Source organism: Crocodylus porosus, unplaced genomic scaffold, assembly GCF_001723895.1.
Source record: "Crocodylus porosus isolate Cpor-Errol unplaced genomic scaffold, CroPor_comp1, whole genome shotgun sequence".
Classification (NCBI taxonomy): Eukaryota; Metazoa; Chordata; order Crocodylia; family Crocodylidae; genus Crocodylus; species Crocodylus porosus.
The window spans coordinates 90049503-90055819 of NW_017728947.1; the positions used below are offsets into that span (position 1 = coordinate 90049503).

Below are 6317 nucleotides of genomic sequence, written 5' to 3' on the forward strand. Positions count from 1 at the left end.
GCAGAGGCGCATTTCCCACCACCTTACTACTCGAGCAATGGGAGGCATGGCCAGCCTCAACAGCAGCCCAAGGTGAAAAGGGGAGGGAGGGGAGATTCAGCCCCCCCCCCCCCCCCCACCACACACCCCCATCCTTGTCAGCAAGCCCTCATTGCTTGGGCTAGAGATGGGAGGGGTGGAGGCAACCCTGCTCTGCTCAAGCAGACAGCACTGCCCAACCAAAGGCTGCAGAGCATCTTGGGATGCTGGGGGACTTTGATTCAACTTGAACCAGGAAGGTGTCTAGGACAGAAGTTCCATTAACTGATTTAAGTCAAACCGGTTTATTCTGATACCAGGTTTATCTTAAACCAGTTTCAGACATTTTAAAACTGACTTATGTGCACTGAGCTTCTGTTGTTACGGGTTAACCAGTTTCTGACCACTTAAACTGATCTATGTGCAATTTCTCTCTCTAGCCGGAGTCATCAGCCCAGAAGCATGGTTATAAGTAAGAAAGCTGATGACCTGCCAGGTTTGGAGATGCAGGAACACAAGTGAGGAAATGAAAGTATCGGCTACTTATTTCACTTTGGGCTATTTTTACCCAGAACTCCTCCTTCACCTTCCCAAAACCCAATTTTTTTCATCTGACTGCAAGAAGTGATAAAGATAATCTTAAAAAAAAGGAGATTTAAGTAGGATGGAATATCTATGGGTAACTACAGAACTGAGGCCACTTCCACAATTCTGAGCACATCTTTTTCTGCTTGATACTTTTCTTTCTGTTTTGGAAATGAGAAAAAAAAGTAAGAAGAAAAGGACAGAGTTGGTCCTACCCTTCCAATTAAATCAGATGCCAGGATTCCAGGCTCTATGTAAAACTTGTAGACTAGATACAAAAAGCAAGGAGCCATTTTATAATTTAAGGAACACAGAACTTTAGAAGACAACCATCACACTCATGTATTCATACTTAGTTTCTATACTGACCTAAGACATATTAAATGAACAATAACAACTTCCTAGGATTTGGGGTTTTAGCTAAAAAAAAAAATTTTAAAAAAGTACGTGTGAATCACAGGGCCTGTTTCAGCTGTCAACACAGATACACATGCAGTTGTAACACCTTGGGCTTTGCTAGAGATGCATGGGCATAAACGCATTTCTAAACTGTTGTAACTATGGAACCCACAGAGCAGCAGTGAGATCAGCTCTGAAGATCAAATTTAATATGCAAGTCTGTGATAAACAAATTACCTGAAATTGCACTAGAAACTTGAGATATTTTATCTGGGTGCATGAAGAGCCATCCCTGTTATGCAGCTGATTTTGTTCATTCCTCCAGGTAGTAACTTAAGACAAGTTATATATTTTACACACATGATCTACAGAGGTTGGTAGAGAAGCAGGCATGTGTGCACACACACACAAATATATTAGTATAAAATATGAGAAGATATTTTATCAAATCTAAAAATCAGTGGCCTAGTACGCCTAAGCTATAAGCCCCATAAAAGAATCAGGATTTAACATATGAAGGCATTTATATTTGCCTTTCACTTTGAGATAGAGAGCCAATTTCTTAACAGGCAGTAACAAAAGTGTGTCCAGAATATTTGCAAGTGCTTCTTTCTGTGAATGCAAAAACATGTCTGCTTATGTGCATAAAGAACGTACACAACTGGTGATCTATTTGTGCAAAGGCACAACTTTCTGCCTGGAGGTTTCTGCAGATCAAACCTGGTTCATAAAGGAAACAGTTCCATCCCCAGAATCACACATCAGATTATACACAGATGTCATGTATTCCATTTCATTTCAGTCCATATCTGTTCACTTGAAGCATATATTATCAGCAGACTGATTTACATGGCTTTGTGCTTTGTCAGGGAATGTTCCAAGATGACACCGTAAGCTGTGAAATGCACAGATATCACCTCAAGGGCACCAAGCATTCAGATTTAACAGAGAAGTTCCTCTTCAAAACCTTGCCAGGCCTCAGAAGCAACAACTCTGCTTTACAGCTGCAATGGGATAATCAAACCCCTGAGAGAACTGCAGTTCCTTAAGCCATGTGATGGGGCTCCCATCGTGCCTTAACTAGGCCACTAATTATTTTTTGCAATGTGTGTGCACATGGGGGGGGAGTGAAGGAGAGGGGACTGATCACATTAGACATTTTTCCTAACTGATTTAGAATAAAACTGAAGGTATTTTCTCCATATTAGGTTCTAGAATCCCACTCCGAACAGTAAAGCATAAAAAGATGCTTCATACTGGCGTGCATATAACCCCCACCCTCCCCAAACATATGCATATGCCCCCCCCCCCGCAAGCTAGTAATCATCCTCTAACTTTCCCTAAAAGCAGGTGGTGGTTAGATCCACAGTATGCCAATCAATCCTGCAAAACGTACATCTTATTAAGATCAAGCTGTAGTGTAACTTCCAACTGATGTGCCATCTGTTCCCACCATTTTACTTTCATTTTTAGATCTGCCATTTAACTGAGGGCCTAACAGCAGCAGCAGTGAAAAAAATGTCACACCCTAATTCTGCAGTTCGGTGATAGGGTGCCCCTCTGGCATCAATTCAACATAAAAATTACTTCCTTATAAAAATGGCAAGTTATTTATTTTTTTAATACATTAGAGCCATTGTGAACTTTTTCACATATAGAGGGCCAAAGTTTTCTAACACAAGTGCCTAAAGTTAAGGTCTTAACCCATACACTTGCACAGATTCGGTCAAAAATACTGCCTTTATCATAGGAAAGTATGGATAGAAAGGACCTGAACATAATCATCTAGACCAGCCCTCTGCTCAAGGCAGGATCAGCCCTGACTAAACCATCTCAAGTGTCTGCTCTTGAAAATTTCCACAAGTGTCTCTGGAGTAACAAAGCTCATGGACCTGAGAACTATAAATCTTGATGGAGAAGTATCACTTAAGCTGTTCAGCTTTCTTGACTTGCAGAAGTTCAGTACATCAGAAGATGGGCAGGTTGCAAATGCAGGCCAGATGCTTGTCAATTTTTAACATGTCTGTTCTCACTGGAGCAATTCTAATGAAGCCATAGATTTGACTTTTCCAATATAGATAAGCATAATAAGCGCAACTTTTCATATGGTATCTAAAAACCTACCACCTATTAGGCAATTAACAAAACAAAACACAAAACATCCATTTTAGCCATTTTATAAAAATCATAGAAAGTTAGGGTGGGAAGGGACCTCAGGAAGTCATCTAGTCCAACCCCCTGCTCAAAACAGGACCATCCCCAACTAGATCATCCCAGCCAAAGATCTGTCTAGCTGGGTTTTCAAAACCTCCAAGGATGGAGCTTCCACCACCTCTCTGAGTAACCTTTTCCACTGTTTTACTACCCTCCTAATGAGAAAATCCTTCCTAATAGTCAACCTAAACTTCCGTTGCTGCAACTTGAAACCCTTGCTCCTTGGTTCTGTCATCTGCCACCACCGAGTCCAACTTTATCCTCTTTCTAACCCAGCCCCCCACACCTGCAAGTCACTGAAGGCTAATAAGAAGTCCCCTCTTCGACATACTAAATAAGACCAGTTCCCTCAGTCTCTCCTCACAAGTCATGTCCCCATCCCCCAAAACATTTTTGTCACCCTCCTCTGGACTCTCTCCAATTTGTCCTTTCTGTAGTAGGGGGCCCAAAACTGAACACAGTACTCCAGAATTAGCCTCACCAGTGCTGAATAGAGGGGAATAATCCTTTCCCTTGACCTACTGACAACACACCTACCAATGCAGCCCTGTGTGCCAGTATCTTTCTTGGCCACTGCTGGCTCATATTCAGCTTATTGTCCCCCAGTAACTCCCAGGTCCTTTTCTGCAGAGCTGGTGCCCAGCCAGCCAGCCCCCCAGTCTGTACTGGTACATGGGATCATTCTGTCTTAAAGTGCAGGACTTTGCACTTGTCCTTGTTGAAACTCATGAGATTCCTTTTGGCCCAATCCTCTAATTTATCTAGGTCAGTGGTTCTCAGCCTTCTTTGTACCAGGACCCATTTGTAAACATTGATGGCCAGCCCTGTCTCTCACCCTGTTCTGATTAAGAAACTGGGGGGCCGTGGTGTCGACACCCACATAGTGGAGGGCCGCACCCAGCGAGAGGTGGTAGATGGGTCATTTTTGACCTGGAGGGATGTGGGCAGTGGGGTTCCGCAGGGCTCGGTCCTCAGGCCCGCGCTGTTCAACATCTTCATCAGTGACTTGGAAGAAGGGGTAAAAAGCACCCTGTTCAAATCTGCTGATGACACTAAGATGTGGGGGGATATGGGCATGCTAAAAGGGAGGAATAGGCTGCAATCAGACCTAGACAAGTTACAAGGGTGGGTGGATGAGACTAGGACAGGATTCAACAGCGACAAGTACAAAGTGATGCACCTGGGGAGGAACAACTGGCACCATACCTACAGGTTGGGGAACTCCATTCTTGTCAGCACGGAGGCAGAAAAGGATCTTGGAGTCATCATTGACTCCAAGATGAACAAGGGCTGGCAGTGTGGGGATGCAGTCAGGAAGGCCAACCATACCTTGTCATGCATCCACAGATGCATCTCAAACAGGTCCAGGGAGGTGATCCTCCCCCTCTATGTGGCACTGGTCAGGCCGCAGCTGGCGTACTGCGTCCAGTTCTGGGCACCACACTTTAGGAGGGACGTGGACAACACGGAGAGGGTCCAGAGGAGGGCCACCCGCATGATTGGGGGCAGCACGGCAGGCCTTATGAGGAGAGGCTACAGGACCTGAACTTGTTCAGCCTCTACAAGAGAAGGCTGAGGGGGGGGATCTAGTGGCCTCTTACAAGCTAGTCAGAGGGGACTAGCAGGCACTGGGGGAGTCCCCGTTTCCCCAAACACTACCAGGAGTGACCAGGAATAACGGTCACAAGCTGGCAGAGGTTAGATTTAGGCTAGATATCAGGAGGCGCTACTTCACAGTCAGGGTGGCTAGGATCTGGAACCAACTTGCAAGAGAAGTGGTGCTGACTTCTACTCTGGGGGTCTTTAAGAGGAGGCTAGATATACACCTTGCTGGGGTCATTTGACCCCAGTAGTCTTTCCTGCCATGGCAGGGGGTCAGACTAGACAATCTACTCAGGTCCCTTCTGATCCTAGAAACTATCAAACTGACCCCGTGCCCCTCACCCCCAACTTGCTGCCTCCCTCCCAGGCCCCACTCATGCAGTGCGTCAGGCAGGGATGGTTATGTGGGTCAGGGTGGGGCATGGGGGCCCCCAAGCAATTCTGCCATCCTGCAAGGGAAAAGCCACGGTTTCCCATGTTTTTCTCCTTTAATGGAGCATCCATTTTTAAAGTTTGTTCATGACCCTTTCATACACATTCTCATGACCCACTTTTGGGCCATGACCCACAGGTTGAGAAACACCGGTTTAAGTCACTCTGAATCCTAGCCCTACCCTACCCTCAGTTCGTGTATTACTGCCCAGAGCTTGGGTATCATCTGCAAACATGCTGAGGGTGCACTTTATGCCATCTTTCAGGTCATTGAGGAAGACACTGAACAAAACCAGCCCCAAGACCAAACCTTGGGGCCCTCTACTTGATACCAGCTGCCAACTAGACATCAAGCCATTGATTACTACCTCTGAGCCTGATGCTCCAGCCAGTTTTCTATCCACCTTACAGTCCATTCATCCAGCCCATACTTCCTTAGCTTGCCTGGGAGAATGTTGTAGGAGACCATATCAAAAGCCTTGCTAAAATCCAGGTACACCACATCCAGGTCTCCCTGCATCCACAGAGCCAGTCATCTCATAATAGAAGGCAATCAGGTTGGTCAGGCATTATTTGCCCCTGGTGAATCCATGCCAACTGTAAGTGTACGGTTTCTGATGGGTAACCCTCCTGGACTGTACCCCCTGGATGAGCAGGGGGGATGCCCCAGTGGCTGGTTGATAAGCAGGGGGGAAGGAGAGAGTGTCCCCCAGCAGTCAGTTGACAAGTAGCAACAGCAAGAGAAGCGGGAGTACTTCTTGGGAAGCAGCAGCACACTCCCCAAGTACCCCCGCATCTCTGTGTCACTGCTGAATACCCCCTGGGACCTTCCCAAGTACCCCCCAGTTGACAACCCCTGCTTTAGAAAACAATATAATATATACAAACTATACATTTGAAACTATACAACTAGTAAGATATAAAGTAAACTGCTTTACATTTTTCTAAAGGCAACTGGAAGGCCAATGATTTTATTTCAATCTTGTTTTTATTTCATAGATTTCATAGACATTAGGGCTGGAAGGGACCTCGGAAGATCATCAAGTCCAGCCCCTCACCCAAAGGGC

At 45.6% G+C, this 6317-nt stretch overlaps 1 protein-coding gene and 1 long non-coding RNA gene across 2 annotated transcripts in view; one reads left to right on the plus strand and one right to left on the minus strand.

Annotated features, from left to right (window-relative positions):
• Positions 1 to 6317, minus strand: part of ITPK1 (inositol-tetrakisphosphate 1-kinase) — a 225481-nt gene that overhangs the window by 188056 nt on the left and 31108 nt on the right. The gene's annotated exons all lie outside the window — the stretch shown is intronic.
• Positions 2033 to 6317, plus strand: part of LOC109321704 — an 18676-nt gene continuing 14391 nt past the window's right edge. The window contains exon 1 of the long non-coding RNA XR_002104146.1: positions 2033 to 2042. This is a non-coding gene — a long non-coding RNA (uncharacterized LOC109321704). The remainder of the gene's footprint in view (positions 2043 to 6317) is intronic.